We start from the raw sequence: 13,036 nt of genomic DNA on the forward strand, positions 1-13,036 counted from the left end.
CAGAATATTACCAAGCCTACTGGGCCAACCATAAGAGCCTGCCTTATAAAAGTCCCTTCTTAGCTTCCTGAGGAGCTTCCACATTGATTTACATAGTGGCTAAACTAATTTGCACTCTTACCAGCAATGAGTAAATGTTTCCCTTTCCTAAAATTCCTGTCAGCATATGCTATCATTAATTTTATTGATTTTATTTATTCTAAGGTGAGAGGAAATCTCAAAGTAGTTTTAATTTTTATTTCCTTGATGACTAAAATGTTTAATATTTCTTTGAGTATCTCAGCCATTAGTATTTCATCTTTTGAAAATGCTCTGTTTAGTTTTGTACCCCATCTTTGCATCATTAAATAAATGTTCCATAGCATAAACAAATGAAATCTCAAAATAATAGTCTATAACAATCTAGTTCACTGAAAAAGTCATTATTCCCTCTTAGGGCTAATTGCTCAACATCATTATTCTGAGTTTGGAAAGGGCTGAGAGATTATCCAAGTTTAAAACATAGCCCAAGGTTTATGTTTTTCTATTTTCTATATCTTCACATCACATCCTACTAAAAATGGGCTATTTTAATAGTGTCCTCAGTTCCTATAGACGTTCTTTTTCCTCTTGATATACTCTCTGTATTGAATCTAGATGAACTTTGAAGTGTTGATCCAATTGTGTCACCCTAAACTGATGTGGGATGTTCTTCTGTATGCTGAAAATAGTCTTGCTTTTAATGGTTGATGAATATAGCTGTTTTGACCAATGAATAGGCAGAATAGAGCCAGGTAGAAAATCCAAGCAAGGATGTGAAGAGAAAGAAGGCAGAGTCAGGGAGATACCATGTAGCCATCAGAGAAGCAAGATGTAAGGTAACATACTCAAGTATCTATCATGTTAAAATATAAACTAAATGGATTAATTGTGATAATAAGTCTGAAACATCAGCCAAGCAATTATATTTAATATTAGCTTCTAAGTTATTATTTCATATTGGCTGCAGGGACCCACTGGCAGAAGACAAACCAGTCCAGGGCCAGCAGAGACAGAGAAAAACTTCAACGGAGCCCAGGGAGTCAAACTTTGCAAGATACACATGTTTGGACCTCTTCTAGTCCAGCTCTTTGGACATGAATTATACTTTTTTAAAAGATAACACATTTTATAGGTAGATTGATCATAACTGTCAATTAGACTGTGATTTTAAACATGTGAAAGATGGTGCTAGTTGAGATCTTGGAGTAGAACACTTACAGTTATTATACTTTAAATGTATTTTGGATAGCATTCTCTCTCTGTTTCTCTCTGTCTCTGTCTCTGTCTCTCTCTCTGTCTCTCTCTGAGACAGGGTTTCTCTGTATAGCTCTGGTTGTCCTGGAATTCATTTTGTATACCAGGCTGTCATGGAACTCAGACACCTGCCTGTCTTTGCCTCCTAAGAAAGGCATGCACTACCACATCTGGCCTTTCATAGTATTTCCGATGACTGTGTAGATAATATTCTTGTGGCAGAAACATGGAACTTCTTTAGCAACATCCTCATCTCTTAATGGCTACACCAGTTTAGGAAACCATTGAACAGAAAGACAAACTTTAACTTGAGTTTTAAAGTGTGCAGTGAATATGTCGGGCAGGGAAAAGTCTTGATACCTGTCTTGATTCTGACCTAAAGTCCAAACCATCTGGAAAACTCTTCTGAATCCCACTGGTCAAATTCATCAAACATTGTTTTAAAAGAGTGATGCAGCCTGGTGTTGGTGGCACATGGCTTTAATCCCGGCGCTTGGGAGGCAGAGGCAGGTGGATCTCTGTGAGTTGGGAGTTCAGCCTTGTCTACAAAGCTAGTTCCAGTACAGGCTCCAAAGCAATACAGAGAAACTCTGTCTTGAAAACCCGAAACATACACACACACACACTCTCTCTCTCTCTCTGACACGCACACGCACACGCACACACACACTCTCTCTCTCTCTGACACACATACACACACACATACACACACAAAAGTGTTGCAATAGGCTTCATTTTTTTTCCATCTGAAATATTTATTTTTGATGCAGACTGTCTAAAGCAACCACAGGCCTGCCTGGTGCCTTGTGTGTGGGCATCCATGGGACAACAGCCTGTGTCCTTATGGTCCTTATGGTCTGAGCTGCCTGAAACACCTACATGCTCACCCAGCATTAGAGTGTCAATATGATGAGCAAGTACATGGTTGTGAATTTGGAGAGAAAGAGAGGTGGGATGGTACAAGTGCTATCATAAGAGGCAGTCTGAAGAAACGATGAGATAGGGGCTGATGTTGGTTGTCTGCTTGTCACCCTGGACCAGAGTGCTGCTGTCTATGGCCATATCTGTGTCTGTAATAGCTGGGGCCCATGTTGACTTCTATGATCCATGTTGCCATCAAGGCCATGGGATGCCTGGGGTGTGGAGCACCACTTTATGGCCATTGTAGTATCCATGGGCTGTGCTGCCACCAGGGTCATGTTGGTCTGAATGGACTTTGCTTCTACTCAGGAAACATGATGTCATCAGGCTTGAGTTGCTCCTGGGGGCTATGTCTAAGTCCATTCCCCTATAGCAGCCAGGGTTTTTGTTGATGTTCAGGACTTCGGTGAACACTGAAGGACATGCAGATGACTGGGTTCTGGTCAAAGACTTGAGTCCATGTTGGTCTCTGAGAGCCATACTTCTATTGGGGCCATGCTAATATGGATGGTGTGTGCTGACATCCTGGGCCATGGTGACATCTGAGTCTGGGCTGCATTGAGGGACTGTGTCTGGGACACACTCACCTACCTACCTGTGACCATGCCCGTTTGAGCATGGTCAGAGCCACAGGTGCAGCTGGGTGGATCTCTCACCACAGGTTACCTGTTACATCTGATTAAAAAATAAAAACAAAACTGTAAAAAGTAGCATAAAAACCATTAAGTTAGTAAACCTTGGATTATTAAGCGATGTCAGTTCAAGTGTGCTACTCTTTTGTCTACTATTATTATTTCAAATGGTATCACAGGGTCTATCACTTGGCCCTATTGCAGCCAAAGAGGGTCTGAATCCATGTCTGTGTCTCTTGGAACCATCAAAGGTCATGCTGAAGCCAGGGCTTTGGGTCACTCCCTGGATCCATGATGACATCTGAGCCTGGGCTACTGATGGGACCATGTCTGGTTCCATGGTTCTACCACAGTCAGGATCTATGATGTCTATGGCCTGTGGAGTCACTAAATGCCATATAGATGTCTGGGGTCTAGGTTGCATCCTGTGGCCATGTTGGTATCCGAGGGCTGTACTGCCACAAGGATCATGGTGTCTTCTGAGCCAGGGCTGTTTCTGAGGGACATTCCTGGGTCTCTGGCCAAGATCTGTGTTGATTTCCATGGTACTTGATATCATCAAAGGCAATGATGATGCTAGGGGGTCTAGTCCACTACCTAAGGCCATGAGGTTCAGGCCAATGTGACTAGCCTTCACAGCCATATGGTCTGGGCCCAAGCTGCTGCCATGGGCCCTGTCTGGGTCCATGATCTAACTGCAGCCAGGGTCTGGGCTGATGTCCATAGCTCATGTTATCATACGAGGTAATGGGAACCAAGTAGGTTGAAAACCAAGGGCCAGCCATCATTGGCCCTAGGATTGCTGGCCTTGCCCCTTGCTGGACTATAACAGGAGAGCTGGCACTGACCCCACCAACATGGCAAAGCTCACCCCAGCACTCCTGAGAGACAGCCCCACCAGGCACCAAATGTGAGGCAGAGCTGGTTCTGATGGCATAGGCCTAGAATAGCTGGCTGCCCCCTCACCTGAGGGTGTGACCCGAATGACTCAGACTGATCAGCTCAACTACCCTCAGACCCATATCCTGGGCTTTGGGTTGGCTCACCCTAACAGCTGCCCCATTTTTGACCTATTGGAGTGCAAAAAGGCACTGGTTCTATAGACTGATAACCACACGATCTCCATGACTCCGGCAGTGGCAGGATATCTGAGAGGAGTTTCATTGAGAACCCAGCCCAGTGATGATGGTGTGCCAGAAACCAGAGGCCTTGAACCAGACCAATGACTCATTGCAATGCATATTTTGTGGTGGGGCTGATGGAGAAAAGGATATACTATGTGACACACCACAGCTTCTGTTGCCACTAGGATGAATGAAGAGGTTTTTGGAAAGATGGACGAGTGAGGTGGATTTTTGTTGTTGTTTTCTTTTCTTTTTAATTAATTTGGGGGGGGGCATACTGCAGAGGTGAGGATTAGTTATGGAGGAAGTGAGAAGTGAATGGGATTAGGGTGCATAATGTAAAATACCCAAAATCTCAATAAAGAATTAATGTAACATTTATTTTTGATGTCTTCCAAATACTCTTTCTTTCTTCCTTTCTTTCTTCCTTCCTTCCTTCCTTCCTTCCTTCCTTCCTTCCTTTCTTTCTTTCTTTCATCATTTCTTTCTTTCTTTAATAACATTGATACTATCTCCATTTTACTTTTGACTGGTTTAAATGGCATTACAGTCCTTCTCTGACCACCAGTATTGAATTTATTTCTCCTGTGAGAATCATCTTAAAGGTTCTCAATGACTGCAGAAAAATCCATCATTTGAGATGCACTTTTTCATTTGGTAAGATTAATGGTGGTTTTGGAGGCTTGGACTTTTCACTGACCCCATAAATGCCATGGATCCCACCCCGTGCCATCAATGTGATGACAGCATAAATGTCAGTCTCAGGAATCTTCTCACCATAGGACATCTCTTCAAACATCTGACTTCCATTTTTCCAATTTTTCTATACCTTGAAGAAGTATTCTTCCCAATTCTTTACTAGAAAATATGTAATAACTATCTTGCATGGGAACAAAGCCTTTCATTTACAGCACTATCTCTTTTTTTGCTTTGTTTTTTTTTTTTTTTTTTTTTTTTTTACATTTCAAATAAATTCAAACTATCAGTAATGTCAGTGAGTACAGGTGACGTAGAGAGTGTTGTGGCTGAGTAACACGTGATATTTTCACTATACACACATAATAGAGGTAAGAACCCTGAAGAGTAATTTCACTACAAATTTATATAATTCAACTTATAACTGTTGGATTCAAGAACCATCTCATAGGATTCTTGAAAATGAAACCGTTGATTCTTGTGAGATTCCTATAATTGAAGATAATAAAGACACAAGGTTAATTTTTCTACATCTCAGATAGTAGAGTGAAGCAGAGATGGTAAATTGGTTTAAGTTGTGTATTAACAATTACCAGTCATTGGTACTTTAGATGGCTGTGTTGAGAAGAATTGAAAATTCTGTTTGCAGAAGGTCTATTGGCAACTTTGTTGTGTGTATGCATGTATATATTTAACGAAAGCCAAACTGGTACTATTGAGAAGGAGAAAGTACAGCAAGAGCAGGAGAGGGTAATAGGTACTTATGGTCAAAGTGCATGATGTACTTGAATAAAAATATCACTGTGGGATTCATTATTTTGTACAATGAATTCATGCTAATAATTTTGTTTTTTTGGGGGGGGGCAGGATTTCTCTGTGTAGCTTTGGAGCCTGTCCTGCAACTCATTCTGTAGACCAGGTTGGCCGTGGATGTACAAAAATCAGCCTGCCTATGCCTCCAGTGTGCTGGGATTAAAGGCATGTGTTTTCACCATCCTGATCATGCTAACAATCTTTTAAAAGATGAAAATATATTATATTTCATTTGAATAGGTTTGTACCTTTCTATATTTATTCTCCCATTTAAGCAAAAGAGGAACACAAAAGAATAGGGGCTCTATTTGTGTCTCTTTTCAGATTCATGAACCATCTGCCCATGCTTCAAATATAGTCCTGTGTTCATCCCAGTATTAGAATCACTTCCCTGGCTCTGTCTTCTGGTGTTTTTGACACTACCCTCCATTGCATTGCTGATCCTATCTTCTGTATCCCCTGAAGTGTTTATCAAATTATTCTTTATTAATAAAAACTCGAGAGTCAGATATCAGGGTAAGAACCTGAAGGATCACAGAAGTGGCAGAGAAGCTACCAGTTACCTTCTCTCTCTCTTTCCCTCCCTCCCTCCTTTTCTCCCCCTCTTCCTTTCCCTTCCTCCCTCCCTCTTTTTCTTCCTCCCTCCCTGTTCCCCCCCATGTGGTCCTCAATCCAAAAGGGCCAAGACTTCCTCTCAGCCCCACCCTACTTCCTGTACTTTTGTCCTCCAAAACTTCTGTGGCTAATTTTGGTCAGCTAGTAGCTAGCTCAACCCTCTGATTCAAAGCAAACTTTATTGACAGTCTCAGGAGTGTCAGAATGCAATCAAAATATCCCACAACAATCTCTTCCCAAACTCTGGAGCTCCTAAGTGCAGACCAGAGGCTGCCACTCTGGACCCAGGGGACACTAGCGTTCTCTGGGCTTGATTCCACAGTCTTGTCTCTCTAGCCACAGTGCTTGGTTCATATCTGCAGTGCATCCGTTTTGTTCTCTGAACTAAAAACTCTTGTTTGTTTCAGAAAGCAACATCTTGTCAGTTCAGCCTGTGTCTTGGGAGTCAATCTTTAACCAGACCTGAAACTCACAGGATCTCTGTTTAGATGAGGCTGCTTGTCATGCCTCCTTCCTTCTGTAATTCCCTCCCTCAGTTGTAGAAACAGACTGTGTAACTACTTTTAGTTCCCACTGGCTATTCTTACTGACTACCCACTGAGTATTTGTTGGTTGCTTTCCCTTTACTGTAACCAACACAGACAACTACCTTACAAAAAAGAGAAAGGTTTGTTTTAAATCCTGGTTTTGGAACTTTCAGCCTGTGATCATTTGGATCTGTCACTTCGGAACCTGTAGCAGGCAGCACATCTGACAGGAAATGCCTGGTAGGGCAAAGATGCTCACATCATGTCCATGCAATGAAGAAAAGGGAGAAGAGCCTAGCTGGCTTCTTCATGTAAAGTTACCAACACCTCTTAGAAGCACCAAGGATGGGACTAAGTCTCTAACACTGGGGCCTTCAGAGGATACTCCAGATACAAACTGTAGCAGATCTCTAGTGACAGTTCTGCCATCTTTAATCCATAGATAGATTGAAACTTGAAGTTAGAATAAAAATCAATAATGTTTAATGGGATTCTTCCAGCCCTTAGAAAACAGTTTTTCTTCTAGAGGAAATGGCCCTCCCATAGCTTTTATAGCTGAAAGTTGTTGGCATTTTCATAAGTAGAGGCTCAATATTTTCTATTTATTATGCTAGCTCTTGCCTTTAAAAATAACAAATTGTCTTATACTACTCTGTGACAAACTGTCTTTCATCTTGAACTTGTCTGAAATGTGGTTAATGTTTCTAATGAGAAATGAAACTGACACACAAAGACAAGAGGAAAGAAAAAAAAAACAAAAAATAAAATAAAACATGGGTATTAGAATTGTTGCTACTGCATAAATGGAACATCTTACACTTTTGCATTTTAATTTGTTTTTTTTCTTTTTAGTTTAAAACACCATTGAATTTGTCATCCTTTTAGTGTGTGAATCCTTACCTTTGCCTGTTACAGTTAGTGTCCACATAATGCTTATTTTTTTTTTTTTTGAGAGCAGAGGTAAGGATAAAGGGGGCATATCACAACAATTGTCATATTTTACTAAAAATAATTCTTTTAAACAATGGGAAGAAGAGAGCCTTTAAATTACAGTTTGGTTAGCTGTGAAACACAGAACGGTGTAAGCTGGTGAGTTAAAGAGTTCTAGTCAGAAGCTTGCTTTTAACTAAGGCCTAAGAGCTCAGTCAGCCTTTGCGTGCTGGGGGCAGGGAGTGGGTAACATGATATAAAGTTTCCTAAAGAAAGCAAGAACAAAGGTATAAGAGATGGAATGTGACTGCCTCCCAAACATGGCACACAGGAAATGAGACGGCATGGGAGAAACTGCGCTTTGCTTTCTCTGTTTACTTGAAGCATGTTTTATCTTAGACATCCTTCTGAGTGCTGTTTTCATTATCCTCATTAGACATTATGAGAACATTTACTTAGTTTAAATTCTTGCCTTTAATTCCCTCAAGACTCATCAAATGCTGGATTAATGAAAAGGGCAAAAAACATTGTAAAGAATTTTTTTTTCCTTTACTAAATCAGTGAGCATTATTTTAAAAAGTGTACTTAGGAAAGAAAAGGTCTTTTTGCAGTGGTAACACTTCATATTTTAGAAGAAAATGTGCATTTAATTAAAATTCCATTTGACAATCATAGTATATTATTTAAATACCAAATGATTATTAAAATCACATTTAATTGTGGCCTGAAAAATATAACAGATATATACCCATGAAACAGCTGTTAAACATCACCCAAATTTCCTTGATCATCTTTTTCTTCTCAGGCATTTTTTTTTTTTTTTTGCCAGTTACAATCAACCTGGCTTAAAAATATTTCTTATACATATATGAACATACACATGCATAAATCTCTTTAATATTACAATGAGATTTTGTGAAAGTGAACAATAATATCTATGTGAACATTATCTATGATTTGAAACTAACAGCAGAATAAACCCTGGACTTTCTACTTATGTATGGTGTGACATAGCTAACCACCTACAGATCACAGGAGTATGCCGCAGTGAAGATGGACAAGAACACAAGTACAAGCCCAAGGTGAATCACTAATGCAATGTTCAGTGAGATCAGACTGACTGCATTACTAACTATAGCAATGTTGGAGGAAGCAGTTTTATATATACACACGTTTCAACTGAGTTTATTGAGGTGAACCTTCCATTTGAGGAATTGCAAGTGGGGCTGTTGCCACCATCATATTTGTAGGTAGCACTATATGGAGGATACTAGTTACACTGTTTTATTCTTCCTTCTACTTTACAATATACTTCATTAACTTCATATCTTCTGCAAATACCATCATTTTTGACTCTAGATTTTGAAAATCTTGAAGAACAAACAGACTCTTGCATTATTATTACGTCTGATTTATCCTCTTCCCAACAAGTCCACAATTCTATAGTTATGTTTCTTTCTGCCTTCTATACCCCCCCCCACCAAATCTTTGTTCATTAACATCTAGGCAAACCATTTAAAATAACTCACATTCATAAGCAATCTTGCACACAGTTAGCTACAGTTATAAATGTATCTTCCCCCTTCCTCCCTTTCTACCCTGCCTCCTTCCTTCCTTTCCTCTCTCTGTCTTTCGTTTTTAGAAAAAACAGTCCAGGATGTCTGGCTAAGAATGTGATGTCAGCACAAGTGTCTAATTCTTTCCTTCCAGATCCCCATTAAAATGACTGATAGATACAAAAATAAGAGAAAAAAAAGCTGTACCAGTGCTGACACTTGAGAAGGCTGAAATGTGCACACCAAATCTCCAAGAATTTCTGTTAGATGAGAATGAATTGAAAGAAAAGGCCAACTCATGACTCACCCTAAGTGGGAAAGGAACCATGTACAGGCAAAGTGCAGAAACACATGCAGAATTCTGCTACTAGAACTTAGGTTAAAAGAACAAGGGCACAAGGTTATACATTGTGGAGGTCAGGAGAACATCTGGATTCCTTCAGGGTGTTTGAAAAGTATGGTTTCCATGGTGGGGGTAGCAGATCTAGAGCAATGGGACACACTTACTGCACTGCCAGGGTGGAGAAGCCTCACCAGGAAGACTGGATAAGGAGTATGGACATATGTGAGGATGATAGATGGAAGTTTTTGGGTTCAGTTTCAAATGCACCTTAGTTTTCCCCCCTAAATGATGCATTCTTGGAAGAATGGTCAGGTCCAAGGCTATGAACAGTTTTATGATTACTGGATTAGGAGTTTGCACTTCCAGAGCAAGCTGTTCTAGCCTTCCGATCCTTAACAATGTTGAGCCTTAACAGTAGATAAAAAAGACAACTCACAGTTGTGTGAGTGTTAGCAAATTGATTCTCCTCTCTTTTAATGTGTTCTGGGCATTTACATCAAAAATGTTTTTGATCAAACTTCCTTTGCCAGTTTTTGAAAAAATATTGTGGCCTCTGTATTTCATTTTGATTTGTGATTTGTGATATTACTACTTAAGAGGGAAAGAAAGAGCTGTGATATGTATGTAGCTCCAGTTCTTTACACCTGAGTTTAAGAGAGAAAATGTGACTTTCAGGGACTGCTTGACTGGCAGCCAGGAGGGCCAGTAAATCCAGTCGTGCAAACTCCTTATTTTTTATAGCTTGTTCCTCTCTTCTCATCTTTCCCTGACTGTTTCAGAAGATGCTTCAGTTTTACAAGCTTTGTAGTCTTGGTGTGAGCTTCTGAAAAGATGGATATTGCCTAAATTGTGTGTGTCACAGATCTGATCACCTTGCTTGTGAAAGGGGCTTGATTTTAGGGAATAACTGAGAAAGAGTAGGTGATGATCTTAATCTGTACAAATACTTTAACTCGCTTCCTCTTTTTTATCACCCCCTGAGGTTTGGCCAGGTGTTACAGGATGGACACTTGATAACCAAGAGACTACCTTGTGATTTTTAAGAGACAGAGGTGTATTGTCCTAAGCAATGAAGGCGAGAGAGCTGGGAGAAGAGGGCCTCCTCCACAGAGAGCTTTCTGGCCTCAGGAAAGCAGAGGTAATCACACTCTGTTTGCAGATTTGCTTGCCTGCTGAGGACTTGAATTCCAGAGCCCACAAAACCAATTTCATCCTCAAGAAAATGAACCCTGTGGGTCCACAGGGCACTTGGTGAAGACATCTTTTGCAGCCTTTCTCTGTCCATTTTCCATCAGCAATCACACTATGTGGTCATGCGAGTCACTCCCTGAAGCCTGTGACTTAGCACCTCTAACAGTCCTGCTGCCATTTAGTCTTGGCTGGTTTCTTAAAAAGAGAGCTGATTGTTCCTGTGATTTCATTATGAGGAATGGAAAGAAAGTTGCTGTCTAGGCAGCTTGGCCGCCTCCTTTTCTAGCTGTGGTGCTAGAGGCTTATAAGGGGCCATGGCCCTGGTGGTTCCTTCATCCTGTTTGAAGACCCTAATGAAATGGGCAGCTTTCAGAGCACTGGCAGCCAGCAGGTCTCTGCAGCTGAATTCCAGCCCCTAACGAGTGCCCTTAAATCTGCCATCAGATGACTTTATTGACTCTCAGATCATAATTAACCAACACCCTCTTTCCTTGCTATTTGGATGGCACCCCTCCCCCATTCTGTGTTTGAATGTCTGGATGCAAGCCTAAGTTAGATATTTCAACTGATATTTAGTGGCTAGACACCAACCAGAGATTGTCTTTCTTGTCAGAATGAGGGGAAGTTTGTGTGTGTGTGTGTGTGTGTGTGTGTGTGTGTGCGTGCGTGCGCACGCTCGAGCGCACGCGCGCGCACATACACGCACATCAAATGCATGACCTTAGAGTATTTTCCATAGCCACTTGGTGTCCTGAAAGGAGGCAAGCAGCCGTTCACTGGCTAATTGACACTGCTTGTGATGTTTTTATTACTTTTCAATTAGGGGAGGTGATACAACATTTAGTTAGCAGAAAGTCTTGACTTCATTAGAACCACATGCTGGTTAAAGTTGTGGACAAAGACAGCTAAATCAGTTGCCACCTTTTCCTTTTCCTCGGCAGACTGAGATAAAACTGTGATAAATGGGCAATTAGACAAAGGCCTCCTTGTTTTCTGAGGAGATGTGTTCTCTGCAGCTCCCTGTCATTTACATTTGCTTTCCAGACTACTCCATGCTCTGCCTGAGCTGGCGAAGCTCAATGGGTAGATAGTGCATTTTAACCCTTGAGCACTCTCACACTGCAGATTACATGCCTTTAGTCCAGTGCTATTTGTAATAAGAAACAGACACATTTAAATGCTTCACCTTGCACTTACAGGATATAGATGACTCAATTAATTAGTGGGGTGTTCTTTATTGGTCAGAGCTGTGAGTCCCATTTTCCTGAGGGAACATTTGTGTCCCAGAGGAAATTAAGATCAGTTCAACATGAGGCCTAATTGCCCAGATGTCATTTAGAGGCGGTTAACACTCTTTCTCTCAATCCAGGTTTCTGCTTTGTAGTCCTTATTTGCTAGGATGGCAACACGTTCCATCTTGCCCTGTTGGGAGCTATAGAGCAATTTCACTTTTCTAAGCCTCTGAACCTCTAAGCAGCAGACAATGGCAAAGCTTGACTATTCCGTAGGGACCAGAGGGGGTCCCTAGTCCTCCTCCTCCTTCCTCTTCCTTTTTATTCTCCTCCCCCTTTCTTCTTCCTTTTTCTTCCTCTTCCTCATCCTCCTCATTGTTCTCCTCTTCCTCATTCTCCTGCTTGTCTTCCTCCTCCTGTTCCTCTTGCTCCTCCTCTTCTTCTCTTTTTCTTTTCTGGTCATGTTCTCCCTATGTGGCTCTTGTTGGCCTGGACTTGCTATGTAGACCAGGCTGGCCTTAAATGCTGAGACAACCACCTGCCTCAGCCTCCCTACTGCTGGGGTTAAAGGAACACACCACCATGTCTAGAAATTGTTTTCTTTTTAAAAAATAATTGTGAGTACATATCTTGGGACTGGAACTCAAATTGAACTTCATTTATGTTTCATATTTACCTTATTCACTTAGTCTCAACATAATTTCATCTAACATCTGTGGTGTACTTATATTTTGACTGTGAGCTGATGCTCTCAATCATGTCTGTACTCAACAAGTTTTGGATTTTGAAACACCATATTATGGAATTTTGGATTAGGCAAGCTCAACCTATATCTTTTTATTTTTTATTTATTTTGGAAAATTTCAGTGTGTGTGTGTGTGTGTGTGTGTGTGTGTGTGTATGTGTGTGTGTGTGTGTGTGAAGATTCAATGTGGAGCTATTGGTAAAGTGTTCACTATACAGGGACGCGTTTCTAAGTAATATTTTGCACAACAATGCACTTGTGTACAATTATGATACAGTTAAGGAAGGACCTCAGAGTTGGACCATTCATCCTATCCCCACTCAGCACACTAGTCACTTTCTAAGTCAAACTGAAAGAGAAGAAGGACCTCCTCGAGTTCAGTCCCCAGTTTTGCAGCTGGGCAGGGTCCTGTGTCTGGCTGACACATGTGTGCTGT

This window comes from Phodopus roborovskii, unplaced genomic scaffold (genome assembly GCF_943737965.1).
Source record: "Phodopus roborovskii unplaced genomic scaffold, PHOROB, whole genome shotgun sequence".
Lineage (NCBI taxonomy): Eukaryota > Metazoa > Chordata > Mammalia > Rodentia > Cricetidae > Phodopus > Phodopus roborovskii.